The sequence below is a fragment of the Anser brachyrhynchus genome, assembly GCF_964034855.1.
Source record: "Anser brachyrhynchus genome assembly, chromosome: 21".
In the NCBI taxonomy this organism is placed as follows: Eukaryota; Metazoa; Chordata; class Aves; order Anseriformes; family Anatidae; genus Anser; species Anser brachyrhynchus.
In genome coordinates, this window is record NC_137714.1 from 7,422,908 (window position 1) to 7,442,974 (window position 20,067).

Below are 20,067 nucleotides of genomic sequence, written 5' to 3' on the forward strand. Positions count from 1 at the left end.
TACCTTGACGGAGCCGATGTGCTTGGCAGCCCCTGGCTCTCCTGGACATTTCTTTCCATGTCTCCGTGTTTCTCTTGAGTCTGGCTCGGGCCAGGCTGTGTTTGTGGAGCTGGAGGCTGGCTCGGGCTCGCTGTTATGGCGGTTTCTATGGAGGAAAAAAAACACACGGGTTGCCAGACCTGAACGAGTATTAAAAAAGGAGAAGGAGAGAGCGGGGGGAGGACGGGGTGGAGAAGAAATGTGATCCTGGCGTGCCGGGAAGGTGAAGGCTCGATCCTTCCCCCTCCTCCCGGCAGGGGATTGTACCTGCTGGCTTTTGTCTTCTCAGGCTTGCAAAGGCAAACCAGCAGGCGTGCCTGTACCGGAGGTGTGCGCGCAGCACGGCTGCTCTCCGACCCCGCAGCCGCTGCAGGGGCAGCCGAACCCTGCTGGTGCGCGCAGCGATGTGGGAAACAGCGGGGCCCGGCCCTACAGCTCACAGGGGAGCTCGGTGCCTGCTCCTGCCAAAGCTGCGGATGGGCTGCACAATTAGAGGTTAGTGGAGCTCGTGTTCCACCCACGTGGCTCCAAACCCTCCCTTGCTTTTCTTAGGCTCTGAGTCCATCTCAGCCAGCCCTGTGTTCCCCTTCTGCAGGAGCAGTTTCGAGCTGCTGTCCCCCTCCCTCCATCTGCACTTGTTCCCATCAGCATCCCCAGTTCCGTTTCAGTAGATACGTTTCAAGTGTTTCAGTAGCAATCTCTGGCATCAGATAAAAGCCCCTGCAAGTTCTCTGCTAATGGCAGCGAATGGTCTTTAGAGCACTGCTCCCCATCTGCCTGGTTCAGAAGATGTCTCTTGAGATCCCGGCTCTGTGGAGTTGTTGTAGCTTCCTGTAATGTGCTGGAGCATTACGTGCTCTGCTCAGGATGCAGAAGGAAGCAAAACGAATCAAGAAGAAATTCGCTGCCCTCGGAGTAGTACTCTGGCCTCCATCCCCTGGAGAGTTGTCACCTTTTAAATATATCATTTCACGGCTCTGTGTTGGGATGGTTGCTGAAACTGCATTTCTGGTCTTCCTAAGGCAGAGCAACCGCAGCCATCCATCGACGCCTGTCCTGTAAGCCCTTGCCTTGTCTTCTGAATTCAGGGGCATCCCGCAGGCTGGCAGGATCCGACCCTTCACGTTTTAGCTTTGGGCTGCTCTGTAGCTAGAGGTGAGACACAGACAGACACCGGTGACAGAACCTGGAGCTGGTGTTCCCCTCTCCATGCCCCAACCCCAGAGCAGAAGCAGCCTGGGGGACTTCAGGTGCCACGATAAAATCTGAGCTTGGGCCGAGGTCACTGTGGTTTGGAAACTTGTTTTCTGAGCAGACCTGGAGCTGGGTTTCGGGGAAGCCTGGGAGCAATTTATGGTTTTGTGTAGAAACCAGACAATTTATGTTTTGTTTTGTATTGTATTGTTTTGTGTTTTTTTCCCAAGTTTTGGTTTTGTTGCCCTCAGAAATAGTCAAAGGGCGTACACAGGCATACATAGCTGAAGTGAAAACCCCATCCGGACAGAATTTCTTGCAGCAGAGTACTGTTGTTCCTCATTATAAGGAATTTCCCTCCTTTTAAGACCTAAAGGTATACATCTCTCAGAAATGCTGAGTCACGAAAGTTTGGAATCTTTGTCTTTAAAAGAAATGGGTGCTTCTGGGTTGTGCAAACTTTCCTGTGCTGATTTTGGGCTCTTCTTGCTTCCACATTTTCTGTCAGAAATCAAGAGAATTCAAGGAACAAATTCTTTATGCTGTAAGCATACATATTTGCATAATGAAAATGCAATATCTCAGAAACAGTCACAAAACGTGCTCCATTTTATATATTGTTTTTGCAGAGAAAGGGTTGCTTAACAAAAAAGAAAAGCCCATCAGAAAGATGTTAAAGGCAATCTCGAGACATAAGCATGCTTGCTTCAGGCAGTCCAGTGGATCTTTTCATTTTTAACCAAACAGTGGGGTATTTCTTTCCAAGCCATGCTACATCTGTGTGTTGTGTGCTGGCAGCTTCACCCGGGGTAAGAGAGGTGAAAGTACGGGACAGTGCACGGACACAGCAGATCAGCATCGGGGTCACCAACAGTGGAAGGTAATGCTGGGGTCAGAAAAAGATGGACTGGCTCACAGGGGATTTTGTTACTCTTGGTGTTGTCGTTAATTGCCCATAGATAGCTTATTTAGAATCTGCTCCTGGTCTTACGGCAGTAGGATGCCCTGATGGGGCATGACGTTTCTGAACAGCATCAGTCTGAATAGTTTTTTAGCCAGACCACAGCTCAGCATCGAAAAGAACCTAGGAAACGAGGATTTTCTCCCGACAGTAGTTGGTTTTAGAACAAAGCCTAGAACACTTACTAGTAAACGGAACCACATTTGCCCTTTCATTTTGACAGTTCAGACACTGGCTGCACCAAGGGCAGTTTCAAATATCTTAATTGCAACATGGTCTGGAGGGTGCGACATTTCTGTTGTAATCCTCCTCATTTCAACAGCCGAGCCCTGGCCGAGGAAGGCGCAGTGACCTTGTGCCGTTACGCACTGGTGGGTAAGCTGCAGCGGTGGGGTGCTTGGGGCTGAGCTCTGGCATCCGAGTAGCGCCTAGCACAGCCAGGAGGCTATATCCTTGTATATTAGCGCAGTAAACAGGATTATTTGTAACTACTCCACTAATAATGGGTGGCTGGAAAAGTTTGATGCAGAAAAAAGAGGTGCGGGGTCCAAGCTCCTTGCTTGGGCACGTGGTGGGGGGCAGCGGGCAGGCAGCCTGCTGTGACTTGGCCACCCTAAAATCTCCTCGGTTCCTCGCGCTCCCCTCGGTAAACATTGGCCTCAGCTGGCAGCTAAAGCAGGACAAGAGTTTATTTTTATTTCTTGGAATTCGGTAGACCTGAAATCTCTGTTAAATGTTAACTTTCAAAAGACACATGCATCAGCATTCTGAGCCACAGCTGGTATGAAAAACGAAGAGATTATAGAGAACGTAAATTGAGCTCGATTTTGTCCTTTCCCAGCCTTGTGTCTCTTCTTGCTCTCCCAGGCGTTTCTGTATGACCTGCAGAAGAATGTGCAGACAACTGTGCCCCATCTAGTAACCAGGGTTCGTTATTTTTAATTTGATCGTAGAAGAAACTGAGCTGGCAAAGATTTAATCCCATTCCCCCCTTTTCTTTTTTTAAGAATGTTTTCATTTAAATGATTATGGTGGTTGCCATAGGAAAAAAACAGCAGCTCCGAGAGTCAGTGTGCTGAAGTGTTGACTCATAGATTGAGTGCTAAATAGGTGTTTAAGTCTTTGCTGAACTGTTATCAAAAACGGCACAAAATGTCTCCCTTGACTCAGTTTGTAAACTGCATATGCGTATATAATTAACAAAGAGACCTTGTTAAACAGACAGTTTTGACCTCAAAAGGGAAAAAAAAAAAGATCCAGAATTTGTTTCTCATACAGATTAAGCCTCGTTCTGCAAAGACCTGAGAGAAGTGTGGACCAGCATTCTTCCAATTGCATTACTTAATTTGTCACTTTTAAGTTTCAGCTAGTCATTTTAATTTTTTTTTTTCTTCCCAACAAGAGTTTGGAATTACGCCAGGTTTATGTCAAACTAGGACGGTGGTGAGACAGTTGAAAGAATTGAACTTAATTTGAATCCTTTCCCACTTCTGGGTATTTGTGGATCGGGAGGATAATCTGTGCAAGTGAACGGTCTGATTTTTTCCCCCAAGTTTCAGATGTTGTTCTCTGTGATAGGTCTGCAAATCTGGAACGTCTCCATTGACATCATCTTGGCATTCGTTTGTTGACATTTGTTTCTTTCTATGCTAATAGTAGTATGTCCCTTTCTGATCTTCTGTTGCGATTATAGGTTGCGTTTCACAGCAATACCAAGACCAAATTTGTTGCTATTAGGATGCGGTAGAGGCTGGAAGGCACAACCACAGCCTTCTGTGCTTAGTGCTCTTTAAATGCATAGAGAGGCAAAGTCTTCCTGAAATCTAATTTAACAGAAAGTGAAGCAAAGTAGGTGTAGCAGTAGTCAAGATAGCTGTTGTGCAACCTGATTGTTTCTCACTGTACTAAATGTAAGTATATAAATGTAAACCATACCAACTCCCTGCACCCCGTACAGTCATGTAGGTGTGAGAGCAGAAGCGCATTCTATATAGAGGTTTCATGAGTAAACTCGAGCAGGAAAATTCCATCTAATGAAAGCTTTTCTTGTATGCAGAGATGGCACGTCCATACATCAGTATGCACATACCGATCCTGTCGTCTTCCGCAAAGGTTCTTCCACAGGTTGGGAGATTATGCCCCAAACTTTTTCTGTAAGAGTTCGTGGAATAAATGTGTGTTTAGGGAAGAACAGCAGTGATTGGAAAGTCAAAGTATTTGGAGTTTGGGTTGGATTTTTTTGCTGCTGTTTGTTTTAAAGATGAATTCCAAAGCATATCGGTTATGTAGTAAAAATAATAACACCTACTTTGCTCTCTTTCGCTTCCCATGTAATCTGTGCATTCCATCATTCCAGCTGTTCGCATTGAACTGGGGCAAAAACATTTGTTTCTCAAAAAGATTGTTTATAATAAAAGCATTTGCTACCTTACTGTAAGTCTGAGCAGCAATGGTAAACTATATTGACAGAATATAAACGTGTAACAGCTGTCTCACAGTTAGCACAGGCTCCAGGAATACTGCTTTGAGTGTTTATAGTGCATCCTGAGATCTCAAATAAGGCTCCTCTGGCTGTAAGTATCCTTTTAATTTACACAGATGTTTCTTCATCATCTATTCTTTTCAGGCTGTTGGAATGATCAACAATTTAGTCTAATTGTGCTGGATGTTTGGGTTGTAAGGCTGTTTATTTTGTCTGTATGTCTGGAATATTCACTCTTTCAAGGACTTGACTCGTCTCCACAGACCGCACATGACTGAGGGAGGAATGGGTTGTGTGTTTGTTAAAACCTTGAGGATGATGTTACCAAGCTTGGTTTCAAGCAGCGTTCGTCTATTCCTGGCTGTGCCACGTGGCAGGTTGCTTCACTCATCTACATGCTGCCTGTGTAAAGTGGTAGTGATGATAATAATTACCTGTTAGGATAATGGCTTGAGATCTATGGATAATAAAGTGCTATTATTCTGCTCATAGAGAATAATTTCCTTTTTCTGGAGACTAAGACGAGTGTAGTCAGTTCCTACATGACTGTCTTCCGGGTCTGGTTTTCTTAAAGCCCAAATTTGGCCAAAAAAAAAGAACTGAGCATGCTTTGCCAAGCTATGATCATCTTTGTCATTGAATAAATAATGGAGAAATTCAGGCATTTTATTGGCCCAGCCCAGCACTTAAACCACGAGTCGCAGAGTTCGAAGTTTATTTGGTGGCAGATCTTGCATAGGAACGCTCTGAAGTCCTTCCTTAAGGGCTGTCATGGGATGGATTTTCCCATTGCCTGATGAGTTTATAGTACGTTAACTCTCTAAGAGCACAATTCCTAGAACATTTCGTCTACTCTGATTGCATTTATTTTCCATATTAGTTTGTTTCCATGCTAATAAATACATCCTGTATACAATGCAAATACCGGGAAGTTGCTGTCCTTAAAGAGGACAGAAGTAAGTCTTTGACTTTTGTGTTGTTCCTGAATCCCTTTACAAGAAGGGAATCATTTTAGAGTCTAGAATCCGTACATGTCTTTGGAACAGCACTTGCAAAAGTTTTATACCAAGCCGTCCAGTACAAGCAGCCCCAGTTCTCGTGTTAACCTTGACTTTGTGCCTGTTGCATTTCGGGGAGGTCTGTTCAAGTGCATTAGCTGCCGTTTCTTAGTTGAATTCGTATTGCCTGATAATAAGAAGTAGGTTTTGTGGGGTTTTTGTTTTGGTTTGTTTGTTTGTTTTAAGAAGGGGGGCAGAGTTCATGGAAATTCAGCCTGGCACGCTGCAGTCAGTGAAGTCAGCTGCAGGCGATCCTGGCTTGTGCCTGTTACTCCTGATAAAAACGGGCTTCTCTTCTCATCGAGGAAGGGAAATTGAAGAGAAACTCAAGAAGCAATGGAGTAATTATTGACTTTATAATAAATCCGATGGATCTTTAATGGCTCTAGTCAAACAAGCCTTTTTCACCTTCCTTGATCATGGTAAAAAATCAATTTTCCAGGACAACTGATGCGTAATAGCATCCCAGTCAGCACAGGGAAGCCCAGCACATGGAGAAGCAAAGAGCCTTCAATGGCCGTAGGACTGTTGTTTGAGCCCAGTGTGTTCCTTGGAGAGTTCCTGAGTTTACAGAACCGTCTCAGTCCCCAATACATTAGGTTTGTAATTAACAGCTGTTTTTCACTGATTAAAAGTATTTTTAAAGCTTCTCAAGTCTTACTTTTGAAGACAAGTAAGTTTAGTTAGGGTATGTGTGTGGCATCTGTAGTTTATAAATAAGGGCAGTGGTTTTTGCCATGGAGTTATTAGTGTCTGTGGTGTACGTCCAGCTGCACTGGTGGGGTTGGGACAGAAGTGAGCAAAATGTACTTTCTTTTTTTAGGGGTGCAGTCTTAAAATTCTCCGCCAGACACTACGACTTTATTCAGCAAGTGTTAGTTTTCCTTATTAACAAGAATAATAATCGGAGACTGTGAAGCTCCTGCTGTGGGCCGTTTGTGAAGTTACATTTGAAGTATTTGGGGTGGCAGGGTGGTTGTCACACAGGGAATTTTTCCACTGTGATCTGTGGGACTCGGGGAGCGTCTGGCAGGTCACAGAACGGCCTGTGCACTGCTCCCCGCGCCTTCCACCACCAAGCCGGTCACTTGCAGACACGTTTCCCTACCTATTTTCAGTGTAAATGTGTCACATGGGTTTGTGTTTGCCTTCTGACCACTACTACGAGGAGCTTTTCTCGGTGAGTTTGTGGCACTGCCAGGTGGGCCTGCAGGCTGCGGGTAGGCCCCGCGGCAGGAGCACGAGAGATCAGCAGCGAGACTCGGCCCTCTCAGGAACAGGGCAGCCATGAGGCACTGCTAGCACCAAAACTCGGTGTCCTGCAGCACGGGAATGTGGGCAGTGAGTAACCGAAGGGTGTCCGTGTTCCTGTGTGAGAGCAGCAGCCCATAGTGCGAGCACAAGCGGCGCTTTTCCAGTGCTCGGTGGCACACCCTCTCCCCGTAATTGTCAGTTGTAGGTCTTGTGAAATGACAGCTGCTATTAGCTCTTCTCATTACATCAACTTCTGTGAATAGACCTGTTTCTGAGGTAAAATTCTGTTTGAACAAAAGCACTAAGCCATTTTGAAGAAGGCCTGTAAAAATGAGATCACTGCTTTCTGCCTTGCTCTGCTCCGAGGGCGAAGGAGACGAGGCAACGCTGCGCTAGGGTATGGTACACCCTGAGTCACTGCCTTCCTGAGGGCTTGTGCTCATTGTTCTGGCTGAGGCTCGTGGTGCATAACGTTCTGGCAAATGAAATAGTTAAAATCGGGCTGCCAAACAGTGAAGAGGTGAGGGGAAGCTTCAGGGGGGAGGTGGGTGGGAGGGAGAGCCAGAAGCGTGCCGGGGGCTGCGCTGCGCCTCTCGCTCTCCTCGTGCACGAGGCCCCTACAGCCGAGACACACGGCTTTTATTCCAGCTGCCTTCTACAGCAAATGGTGATTATGGAGAAGGAAATAGTTCAGTGCTGTAATTGGGATTTTCTTCTCCCATCGCAGATAACTTAGATTTGCAAATCGTGGTTTGGTCATTTCATTACCGCAGCTCCTTCCCCAGGGGATGCAGCTCCAAAACAGGCACTGCTCCCGAGTGAGCCGGGTGGGATTTCTCCCTGCCAAACGCTGGGTAACCTGCAGGGTGAGCAGCGCTCTGGGGGCGTTTCGGTGTATAACTTCAGGCTAGTATTGTACATCTCTGAATTCCTTCATTCCCTATTCTGTTTTGTTTGGCTTTTGTTCTAAAACTGTGAGCAGCAGCACGTCCTACCCTTTCTCGGCTTTCCAAAAGTTGCTCGAGTTCCTTTCTTTTTTTCTTACTTCTTACTTTACCCAGCGTTCTCTTCCTTCCTTCTTTCCTTCCTCCCTTCCCCCCTCAGATTTTGATCCCTCCTTAGCACATTGATTGAGCTGTAATGTATAATTCAACCACAAATCTTTTGCATGGAAAGAGAGATAGAGGTGGAGAAATTTGAACAAATAAAAGGTTTTATTTTGCATGGAAACTTGGCAGGCTTTCATGTGCCAGCTTCCAGACACAACTAATACTGGGCTTACTTTGCACAGAGGGATGGTTTAAAGAATTACACCTCTTGCTAGAAATGCTAGAACTTCTCTTCTCATTACTCCTTTTGGCTCTTTCTGTTACCACCTTTATAGTTGGGCATTTTGCAAGAGTTAGATCGCTTTTACTAACATTCCTCTTGTATGTCTTTAAGGACAGCAGCCAGTGGAAAGAGATCATTCCTGTTGCTCTTTTTTATGTTCGTGCAAACAGTGATAGCGCTCCGCAGTTCTGTCGAGGATCTCAGAACACTTTGCAAATACGTGTTAATTACGGACTCCTGGTGGGTGGTCTTAAAATGTTACTGCAACGAGCTGAAAAATAACGATTAATTGGTAACGCCATCCTGTGCCTGACTCTCCTCTCACTTTTAAGCCCTCTTCATGCTACAGCCTCAGCTGTGATTATATACTGCTCAGAAGCTGTCCTCTTACCCTGCTGAATAGCTCTGTAAGACGGAGCTGTTAGCCCTGCCGCAGCTGGATGTGCTACATCTGGGTGCTCTCCACTGCCTGTCAGTGCTAGCATTCCGTGCAAGTGCGGGCAGCTGTCCTGAGCTATAACAATACCGAATCTCGGGAGGAACAGCATCTTAAAATTCGTAATGTTGCTTTCCTGATTCGTAAGGCGCTGTAGGATAAAAGTGCAATGCGCTGTGGTTTCAGATCTTTCTGCTTTTCTCCCTTGTTCCCCTGTAACTCTGAAATGGGTTGGTTTAAAAATGCTTTGCAGGCCCCTTTTGTATTGCATTTCACTGAAGGTGGGAAAATGTCCAGCCAGTGAGTGACGCGGGTTTGGAGCTTGTTCAGACATTTTACTTTGGGATGGGGGGTTCTTGCATTTGGATCGGATCCAGCATTCCCTGTGCTGCAAAGCTCCTGCTGGCTTCTCACTGACTTTTCACTCTAAAATTTAAAAACAAAACAAACAAGCAAAACCTACAAAAAGCAGCAAAAAGTACAGCAGACTTGAAATATTTCGGTTGATTCCGTGTTGAAATTGACGTTTAAAACTTCAGGTGGCTTTCCAAACGCTCTCTTCTGTTCTTCCCACTGTCTTGTAGCACTGCCTGGATCCTTGTGTGTTCCCTGAGGTTTTCCTCCGCAGCGCAGCACGAACCGCTCAGGTGATCTCAGTTTGGGCAGTCAGTATCAGTGGGCAGTCCCTTCTGTGAAGTTTTCAGTAAAAGTTAGAAAACTTCCCAGGCTAAGGATTTCTGATGACCCTGTCAAGCCATATTCTGAAGCTTGCATTAAATGCTAAGCCCGTGCTTTATTTCTAGCCGAATTTTTCTGGTGGAAAGAGATGTGAACATCGCTGAGGCTGAGGGAGCCTGGGACAGGTGTGTACCAGAAGAAGCAGATTTTCACCAGCGGTAACAAAAATCACAGCAGAAACAGTGCTGGTATCTTTGCAGAGTGGGGTTGGAAAACAACTTAGAATGCAGGCCTGGTTGCATCCTTAACGCTGGAGCTGCTTTCAAGCAGCTCTGTAATTTGGAATGTGAGTGACGTCAGTTCTTCTGGCCATCTGGTTAGAAAATCTAGTTGTAACTGAAAATATCCAGCCCTTTTTTCTCCATTGCTAGGTGGTGACTACACACTTATGTAATTTAACAGCTCAAATTCTTTTCCATTCTGGTGATCTCTTCACAAAGGCATAACGGCGTGGATGCTACCGAAAGGATATCAGCAACCTGTTCGGTTTGCATTAGCGACTTGCTGGCTAAAGGGAACTTAATTCAGTGGAAAGTACACGGCTGGGGGTTGGAAGATGCGATTCTGTTGTTGTGGTACGAGCTCGGTATGCGACCTTGGACAAGTACATCCCCATTTCTCTACCTCGGTTTCCCCACTTATTACGCAGTGGCAGCGACACTTCCTATCTCAGAGGCATTGTTAGGGGCTGAGTCACGCTGTGGAGTGCTTAGAAAGGCAGCGAGGTGTTGTTGTAATTACTGCCCGCACAGTTCTGCTCATTCCCTACTTTTTGATTTTCCTTTTTTTTTTTTGGGTGGCACATCCAACCCCCCCCCCCAGCGCCGTTCTTTAAGGACTTTTAGAGCCTGCTCCTCCTGCAGAGGTTGTGCGCTGTGAAATCCTAAGATGTGTATTGCTGAAAAACACGCATGAAAATGCACTCACTGTTAGCATATGAAAAATAAAGGGAGGAAGAGCTGTCAGCCACTTTGTAAAGCCTTTTTAACAGCGAAACTCAAAAGAGCCCAAGAACAGGTTGTAAACAAAGAGGCTGTAAGTATAGCCATGCTACCTTAATATTCCTACAAAACATTCCTTTTTCGTGTACTTAGGATCCTAGTGAATGAACTTCCCAAGCAGAATAACCACCACAGCCCGTGTTGCATTTCTGCGTTTAATGTTTCCTCTAATTCTTGATGGAAAAGTGAAGTCTTTTTGTCTTATTGATCCCTGATGGCAGCGGAGAACCCGGCATCCCCTTCTGCCCCCTGGCCCCAGCCCAGCCATCTAGCTGAAATGCCAGATGCTTGGTAGTGACCATGGGAAGAGAACTGATATCACAAGGGAAAAGTGTGATGGAGAATTTGTTACAGAGAAGCGGAAGGTTTAGGACCTGAATCAAAAAATGGGCTTTTTGTTTTCTGTGTATTCTCTTCATATTTCCAATTTTAGTTGGAAAGGAAGGAACGAGTCCGTTTTATTAGTCCAAAGCAGCGTGAGAAGGGGACAGCATTAAAAAATGAACGATAAATAAAAGAAAAACCAACTTGCTTGGTAGAAGTGAGAAATGATCGCACTGTTCAGCCCCCTCCCCTTTTTTAAAAGCACTTTCTGTTCGGGTGGAAGGATTTCACGAGGAGGAGCGAGCGGCGTGTAGAAGCCGTCAGCAGACCTGGGCAGTCACCAGATCTACCAAGGAGCAGCAGGCGCACAAACACATGAAGGCAGGTAAAGGGCATTTCAACTTGCCATACATGTAAAAGGCTTCGATCCAGTGGTGAAGGGAAAGCTGCAGCCCTGAAGGGAGAGCTACCCAAAGTTTCCTGTGGCTTTACAGGAATATTGTGTCTGTTGCTCCCATACTTGCGTAAGTGCCAGCACTCCTCTGCTCCTAACAAATAAATTAGAAGGCTCCGTTGTCAGTGCATAGACAGCAGAAACTCATGGTCTTAAGGAATATTAGGGTAGGTATGAAATGCCTCATTTGTGTAATATTAAAAACATTAGCTACACAGTAATCATTTTTTCCCTCATGAAAGCTTCTCCCCACGTCACACGCAGAAGCAAACCTTAAATAACCGTTCAGCTGGCCATAGCGCCTAGTACGTGGAACAATAAACCTTTGCATTGCATCTCTTGTTACAGCGCACCATTTCTGTGCGTTAATACCGAGCTGGAACTCCGAGCTTACATTTATTCTCCTAAAGCACTTCAGTACCACACTAGAAAGAGTGATTTCATATCAGGGGGAAAAAAGGAGTGGGAATTACTCAGTGGTTAGGTTTAATTGTTCTGAATTCTTACAGCGTTTCATGAGAGAATGTACCGAGGAGATGTGCAATGGTGGGAAATGTGATGGAAAGGTATAATTTGACCACCTACCACTAGCAGCTGAAAAGTAATTCTAAGGTCTGCATGCCTATCAGGATTAATCACTAGTTCATTATTGAAAATACCTTCTCTTTCACTCCTGCAATCCTTCCTGACGGGCTCTAGGCATCCAGAGGTGTTTGTTAGAGGTAAATAGGAGTTACAGCCCCGCTCCGCCTGTGACGCGCACAAGAGCACCTTTTGTTTGGTGCAGTTTTGGAGTCTTTTTCTGTGGAAATCGCCTTTGTAGGAGAAAGGGGAAAAGGGCTGAAGGGCGAGCCCCACCCATGGCAGAGCAGCACCGCATCCCGAGACGGTTTATGGCCCCGTGTCTGGTCATTTACCTCCAGCTGAACTCTGGCGATGGACGTGGCCAAGTGTTTCATTTGGACAAGAAAAAAGGAGCATTATTGAAAGGGACTGACCTTTCCATCACCCTTCGCTGTCGTCATGGTGCTTTTATAGCATTTCTCTCTACCAGCCCCTTCCCTTTTCTAAACCACAATAATTCCCCTCCTCCTCGCAGTCCCTCCTCCCAGGAGACTTGGTGGTTTCTCTTTATTTTCACAGACACCTGCACTGCTGCTTTTTTTTTTAATTCCCCCCTCCCCTAAAATCCTGCGAGCCTCTGGCAGGAGCTAAAATAATCAGCTTTGGTCTATCAGCAAGGCTCGGAGATGCCGGCTTCCCCTCTCCGCTGGGTCTATACGCAGGGCTTAGGGGAGAGCAGGACCCGATGAGCCTGGGAGTTGATGTCTTTGCTCCCGGAGCAGAGCCCCTGAGGCTGCCTCGGTGGCACTGGTGCTGCTGCAGGAGCATTTGGTTTAAGGACAGAGTGGCTTTCAGGTCGTGGAGCAGGGAGCCGGGCACCCCTCCTCTGATCTCAACCCCGTTTGGTAGCGGGAAGTAATGCTGGTGAGCCCAGCAATCCTTTCCGAATTGCCTGTTAACTGCACGGGGGCACGAGGCTGTCGGCGCAGCCGTAGGGATGCAGGCAGAGCAGAGCTGCGAGCGAGGGGGGGAGAGCGTGTGGCCAGGGGAGATGCGATCGTCATCCGGAGTGAAGAGCCCGAGCTGAAAATGAGATCGCTCCTTCTCCTTCAGCAAGTAACAAATGGAGTTTTGTCGGTGCAGCGGTAACAGGGAAAATTGCAATTTGCTGTATTTCATTTTTAGTTTCTTTACAGAAATTCCCAGCCAACCAAGAGATGGAGTAGCTACTGTTTAAAATTGCAGATTTTCAACATATTTGGAAAGATGGTGTGTTTCTGTGAGTTTGTATTGATGTGCACAAAGTGCGCAAACGGTGCAGGGCAGCTTGTTTGTCCTTTTCAGGGGAAACAGAGGCGCACGGGGCGGGATGCCTTGCCTCAGGGAGATGCTGGGGGTTGTTCTGTGTTCTTCGTGCAGCCATTTTACCTGTCCTGCTTCGGTGCTTGAGGCAAGTCAGGAGCGTGTGTGCCTCTGCTCTGGCTGGGTCTGCTCACCTTCCCTCCCTCCCTGGTTGAACACGGACACAACAGGAAGGTGTGCACGCCTAGAGGTTTTGCGTCCTGATTTCTATCAGTGTCCATTGAGCATTCAAAGCACAGATAACAGATTTTGGAGAGCTAGCCTTCCTCGATGCAGCCCTCGCAGGTTGAACTGGCTCTTCTGCCAGCTGTGGTGCCCAGTCCAGGCGAGCAGGGTGCTGGGCGAGCCCAGGACGTGGGAGCTCAAATTGAGCCTGGCTTTGTGGCTGCGTGGTGTGGGCAGCGCGGCACTTCTCTGCTGGATCCTCGAGTCAGTTCAGGGTGGAATTGGAACTTGTGGTTCACGCAGGACTCGAGCCAAGCACAGACTCAGAGCCGTGGACCCTTAAATACTGATCAAATGTTTCTGCCTGCGAACCTGGCATACCTGTGGTGAAGGAAAACATGCAAGGAAAGCATCATTCCTGCGGGATGAAGGCATCGTTCCCGTGCGTTCCTTGCACAGATTCATCTCTGCGTGCCTGGAGATGTGAAAACCGGATTTTGCCCCCAGCTTCTAATGAACATTAGAAGTCATTAGGATACTGCTGTTATTAATACTCAGCTGACAGTCCTGCATAAAGCCTGCTTGAGCATTTGAAACGTCTCTATTTAAAACCAAGTACGATGCTGGGGCGGTAAGAAGGGGTTAATTTTGTTTAGTCTCGGGTTAAACCTTGCCTGGTCGGACAGCCACGTCCTTGCCCAGGCTGCGTGTCTGCTATTTTTATTTTGCACCTCTGCAAATTTTAATCTTTGTAGTAATCATACTTAGCAGGTGTGAGGCTTGAATATAAGCCAATAAAAAGAAGAAAGAAGACACGCTGCTGCCAGGTTATTCCACCAGCCATGGAGCTGGCTTATTGATGAATGTTGGGCTGCAAGCCAAGTTTCCCTCGCCTCTGAAAGACTGGGGGGGAAGAGAGGTGGTGCTTGCACGGCGCGAGAAAGAGCCAGACAGAGAAATTGATTGTTACTTTAATGTGATCTGACATAAGGGAAAGTGGAAATAGAGGACAGAGCAAAACTGCAGCCTCAGCACTGCACTGGAAGCGCTTTGACTCTACGGAGCGCGGTGGTGGTGCTCCCTTTCTCTCCCGGAGAGCAATCTGCAGGATCCTTTCTGGGGAGCCAGAGAACAAGGGAGCGAGTGTGCGTGTACGGCTGCGCCGTGTCCTCGTGCCAGACAGCCCTGCCGGGGTTGTCTGTGCAGAGGTGACGTGAGGCGGGCTGCGGAGCTGCAGCCTCCTCTGTAAACACTGCAGGCTGGCTGAAAGCACAGCTCGAGCAGGTGAAGCGAGGCAGGCGTGTAGCTGGAGTGGTAAAAACCTTCAGAGCCGGGTACCCCGCCTGTGTCTGCTGAACCGCTTCTGCACACGGATAACTTGGTCTAGTTGTGGTCTGCATTTTGGGGCAGGTTCAGGCACTCACAGGCAACACCTTTCTGCCGCAGGAAGGGGTTGCCACTCGCCGTCTGGTCGCTGCCCCAAGGGCTTCCTGTATGTGGGGAGAAATGTGCATCATTTTCTTTGCCGTTCTGAGCGAGAAAGTTATTTGTGTCATAGGTAAAAATGAAATGGCAAGAAGAGAGCCATTCGTTAAAGTCCTTCTTGTAGCTTCAGTGTTTCATATGGAGCAGAAAGTACTACAAAAAATACATCAGATGTGAGGTTTTGCCTCAATAAGATGTTATCAAATCTCCGCTCTTCAGTTTAATACCGTTCCCCCCTTGTCCTATCACTATCTGCCCATATAAAAAGTCACTTTCCATCTTTTTTTAAAAGCCTCTTTCAAGTACTCGAAGGCCACAACGAGGTCTCCCCGGAGCCTTCTCTTCTCCAGGCTGAGCATCCCCAGCTCGCAGCCTCTCTGCGTAGGTTCAGCCAGCAGTCCCGCCCTTTGTAGCCATTGGGGCGCTCTTCTTGCCCTAAAGCAGCTGAACAACCCGTTCTCCCAACATCAGAAGTGGGAAGGGGTCTCTCTTCCTTCAAATTCTTGAGTTTCTCTGTGAAAACAAGAAATGGTAGTTGGAGCTCTCCACGAGAAGGGCATGTGGTGTTTGCGTTAACTAGAACGAGATGGAAATAGCTAGAACTAGAGAACTTTGCACAAAACCCAGGTGTGTGATCCCAGATTTAAACAACAAGCACGACTGGTTTAATTCCGCGGATCTTAAAGTTAAGCAGTTTGCACTTCTTTATTCAGTGTCCCTGCTCACTCCTAACCATGCTTGGAGACCACTTTGTCAGCCCTTGTTAGGAAGTTTGGGCTTAGACCGATGTAAAAAGTAAAGAAATAGACTATAAAAAGAGTAAAGTTGAGGTTTCTATTTTTTTTTCCAGCTTTAATACTAAATATAATAAAAAGGGGAAGAAAGAAAACATCCACATGAACGCCTTCCCACCCATCCTAAGGCTACCCCCACTTGCACTCCACCTGGGTCCCGATAGCTCTTAGGATACTGCTAGCAGCACATGATTTCAGTATCGAATCCTATTAGTCATGACCCAAATCAGCTCTAAAATGGTTAACCACATAGAAGGGGAGTGGGAGTAGAGTGTCAAGAATAGCTTGGAAGAAGATGTTATCCCACGTACCAAGCAGGAGTTGGTATCTCAAAGGTGTCACAGTGATGGAAGTGAGGAGAGGACTGAGCCGCCAAGCAGGCTCACCAAACAAATACTGACTGCCAGCGGAGCCTGTGCTCCCCCATCGATGCTTTTGAAAACATCGCTTGTGCGCCCGATGCAGGTCTTCCACCAGGTCCAGGAGAAGCTGTTGGTGCTCTGCATCTTTGAAAATAAGACCCACCGAGCCTGCAGTGATTCCTGGTGGTTGGAGCACAGCCTTGGGAGCCAGAACGCAGCAGCCTTCATCCTGAGCTCTGGCGTTCACCGGAGTGAGTCACTTGGCCTGCTTTTGTTGTGCAGAGTGAGGCTGGGAGCAGGGCTGGTGTGCTGGGTGGCGCAGCGTGTTGGCTCTCCGTGCAGGTCATGACTGAAGCTGCTGTCAAGTAAGGTCTGATTTCTGAAATTAGTTGCCACCAAAAAAAAACATTTTTGGCCTTAATGTTTGTGATCGCTCTGTGCGGGGCTGTGGAAATGCTGCTCCATTTACATTTTTTATTCTGTTTCTCACCACTCTGAACATGCTATCGTGCTGTCTTTGGATGGATGAAAAGAACCACAGACCTACAACGTAGCAAGTGGAAAACTGTAGGAAAGAATGTCAGGAGCCCTGACGGGCTGAGGTAGCTGTGCTGGAAGCTCGCAGTGGATGTGTTGGAGTAAAGTGAGTGTCAGAAAACCCACCTTCAGGGACGTCTTGATGGTGCTAATGCATTCACATTAAGTACAGCCCTTAATTCATTTGCATATTTTAGTCTCTTGGTACTTACCCGTAGTTTTACAGCTTATCCAGGGGAAAGGCACCCCAGAAGGTAGCAAATCTTGGAGATATTTTTTACATTTCCGACAGACAGATACTACATCACTTCGGATTTTAAAGGGGAGTGGGGGAAAGCTTAACATTACAGCTATCCCTTTAAGGGTTGTGGTTATAGTCCAGGTTTTAATCGCTACTTTGACCTGATTAAATCCTCAGCCACGGAGAAATCAGCTTAGAGAAACATGTCTGCTGTTGAACAGCAGCAGTTCAAAAAAAACAAACCAAGCCAAATACCATTAGAAAAAAAATAAAAGGTTTAGCTCTCACAAATAGTATGGTGATGTTGTAAATCACATAGCGCTGCTCTGCAACGGGATATTTCAAGTTTATTGATGGTGAATATCCAGGATGGAAATCACCTAACTGTAATGTGGTTTCATCTCCTGCGCAACCAGATTAAGCCTGTCCCAAGGATAAAATGAAAACTTCTGGATTTTGTTGGGCTTTTATTCTCATGCCTTCTGCCTCTTAATATGGTGTCAGGAATCAGGTACGTGTAGGATGAAAGGGGAGGAGTTATTTGCCTGGGAGTTGGGGATCAAATGAATTTTTAATCTTTCAATCCATCTGCCCTCTTATTAAACTCTCAGTCTTCTTCCAAGACGTTATTCAAATCCATGCGTGGGTCTCTTTACCAACATTAGAACACAAGAAGCATCCCATTAAACAATTCCGATGGCACCCAACAAAAACCCTTAATGTGTGGTTCAATATTAAAGCTGTATGGAGGAGGAGAAAAAAAAGGTGGAGAAAAAAAACTTCAAAAGCAGAAATGTTTTTTCTCTGATTGTAGTTTTACCCTAGTACTGCTCGCAGTGTAGCATCCAGCAGGGTTGGTGTTCATCCTTACATCCACAGGCAAGGAAGTTCTACCGCTGACTGCTAATCCTAAATTAAAGTTCATAATTTTTTTTATTATTTTTGTTTCACCCGGTCTTTTGAGTCTCTCCTGTGAGAGACGGGATGAGAACCACGTTTTGCCGCAGCACCCCAAACAAACCAGGTTTGGGCCATTTTTGTTCACTGAATGCTGTGAACCAAGCATGCTGTGAGCCCTCGGGATCTGTTCAGCTGAATTACGCGGTGTACAGCCAGGTGACCGGCTGCACTAGCCTTTCTCTCCCCTCTGAAGTTTCTCCGAGGTAACTGGTGCTGCAGCAGTGATTTGGGTGGCTTCACTGGCCGTCACCTGCAGCTCAGCATTTGCTCCTGCCTAGGAGAGAAACTCAACAAAGCCGGGGGCTGTGAAAGCCATATTTCAAGGGACTGTGTCCCCGTCTCGAGCTGAGCTCTGCTGAAGAGCCTAAAGCCTCACCGACCTGCTGAAGGCACTGGCGAGGTGCCTGCCAGCCGCGCGGTGTGGGGAGGTGGGGGTCTCGCTTTTTCAGTTATGAAGTTGCAGGGGAGAAAAGGCACGGACAAAGCCAAAGCCCAGATCTGCCTAGAACACAGCTCGACAGCTATTCTGGGAAGACAACAGCTAACAAAAGACATGAGAAAGGCAAGCAGACAGAGGGCCCCAACCTATTGTTTTCCTTCTTCATTCCAAATAATGATGACTTCCCTGACCTCCTGGCTTGTTCCCTCCAATGAGGATTTCAGGACAGCTGCTACCCTGAACAGCTGAGCCAGACATTATTTGCCTGGCTTCCCGCAGTTCCTTCCTCCCACTTCAGCAGCAGCAGTGGAAACGATAAACTTCTCTCCCACAAAATTAATCCCTATTCCTTGATAAAAGTTTGGGATTCTGTTCTGGATTTTAAATAATTTTCCTTCCCCCCTTCTGAAATTTGCTGTTTTCTCTCTGTTATGCAGGGACTTTGTTCCATTTGCAGGATTTTGCTTCTGTACAGTAACGGCTCAGCCTGTTTCTCGTGGAAGTTAGCTGAACTTGGCCTTGCAGAGAACAGGGTTAGCAGGTCGTTGCAGAGAGCTACACGGAGGTGGTGAATTCGCAGCCTCGTTCAGTTCTTTTCCCCCTTAAGCAAAAGCCTCACCATGGTGGTTGGGAGAACCTGAGCAAAATTTCTTGGAAAGCAACCATCGAGCCCCACGCATGGGAGAGCTTAGATGGCTAGGAATTATTGTTGCTCTGATGTGATTGAGGCCTTTGAAGCTTTTGGCTGTTGCAGCAAGTAAGTTCAGTTTTGTGTCTACTTGCAGGTGATGATTTTTGCTCCCATTGTCGGCCAGCAAGGTTCTCCTGGAGATGAACTTTTATATTTCTCAGCCTCAGTAGCGTTTCTGTAGGTGAAATGTCAACTTCCCTCTGATTCACACTCTCTAAGCTGAATTTACACCGTGGGCAGCACAGTGCATTTATCCCAGCAGGCTGTTACTTCGTTCCTTGGGGAGAGAAAAATCTGCCCTGTCTGCAGCCAGCCCTCCCCCAGAGCCATCTCGGCTGCTTGTGCTCAGTCTCCGGATGGCACGTTACCTCCTCAGGCCTGATCCTGCCGCGCTGGTGCCCTGCACCAGGTGATGCTTCTCAGCCAGCCAGCCACACGCCTCGCCCCATGGCAGTGAGCGGTGTAAGGGTGCATTGCTCTGCTCCAGGGTGGGCTGCGGGCTCCTACGGACGTAGGTGTACTGCTAAGCCTCCAGGGGAACCTGCTCTGCTTAGGTTCCTTCTCGGGAACGGGGAACAGAGTGGTTCTTAATATGGGGTGAGTAAAGATTTGGGATTGGAACTGGTGACCTAGTTTCTTGGTTAACTAGTGGATAAAATCGATACAAAGTCTTTGCCTGCATCTGAACCATGACTTGGTCTGTTCAGGCTCCTCTTTTTATACTGGGCTGCGCAAGTGGAAGGGTGGCCAATCTAGCTCCGTCGTCGTCTTTCATGTTTGAGTTGTGCTTTTTTTTCTTTTGGTGTTTGACTGCAACAAGTGTGTAACTGAGCGGCTACACTCCCAGCACACGGGTCTGATCATCCTTCTGCTCCTGCTGATGGTACTGTGCCTGCTTTCACGGAGCGAGGGCCTGACTCAGTCTTCCTCGCGACCCAAGACTTCTGGGTCAGGTATTTATTGCTAATTTATACCATGACTTTGACACAAATGTAGCATGCTTTTACTCTGCCCAGAATGTAGCAGGCCACAAATGGCTGCTTACGTAAGGTTTTCTTCTTTTTGGCTAGGCTGGATTGAGGCTTCAAAGTTTCAGACAAAAGAAAAAAATAAAGACTGAGACTTTGAAGCCATCACGGTACCAGGGCTGAATTTCAATTCTGTGTTGATTCCCATGATGTGTTTGATGACTTG

At 47.0% G+C, this 20,067-nt stretch overlaps 1 protein-coding gene and 1 long non-coding RNA gene across 4 annotated transcripts in view; one reads left to right on the forward strand and one right to left on the reverse strand.

Annotated features, from left to right (window-relative positions):
• Positions 1-20,067, forward strand: part of SKI (SKI proto-oncogene) — a 135,847-nt gene that overhangs the window by 87,675 nt on the left and 28,105 nt on the right. The gene's annotated exons all lie outside the window — the stretch shown is intronic.
• The window catches only part of LOC308181346, a 79,468-nt gene that overhangs the window by 47,774 nt on the left and 11,627 nt on the right, over positions 1-20,067 (reverse strand). The window contains exon 1 of the long non-coding RNA XR_013941426.1: positions 4-20,067. This exon is cut by the window's right edge and continues 11,627 nt beyond it. This is a non-coding gene — a long non-coding RNA (uncharacterized lncRNA). The remainder of the gene's footprint in view (positions 1-3) is intronic.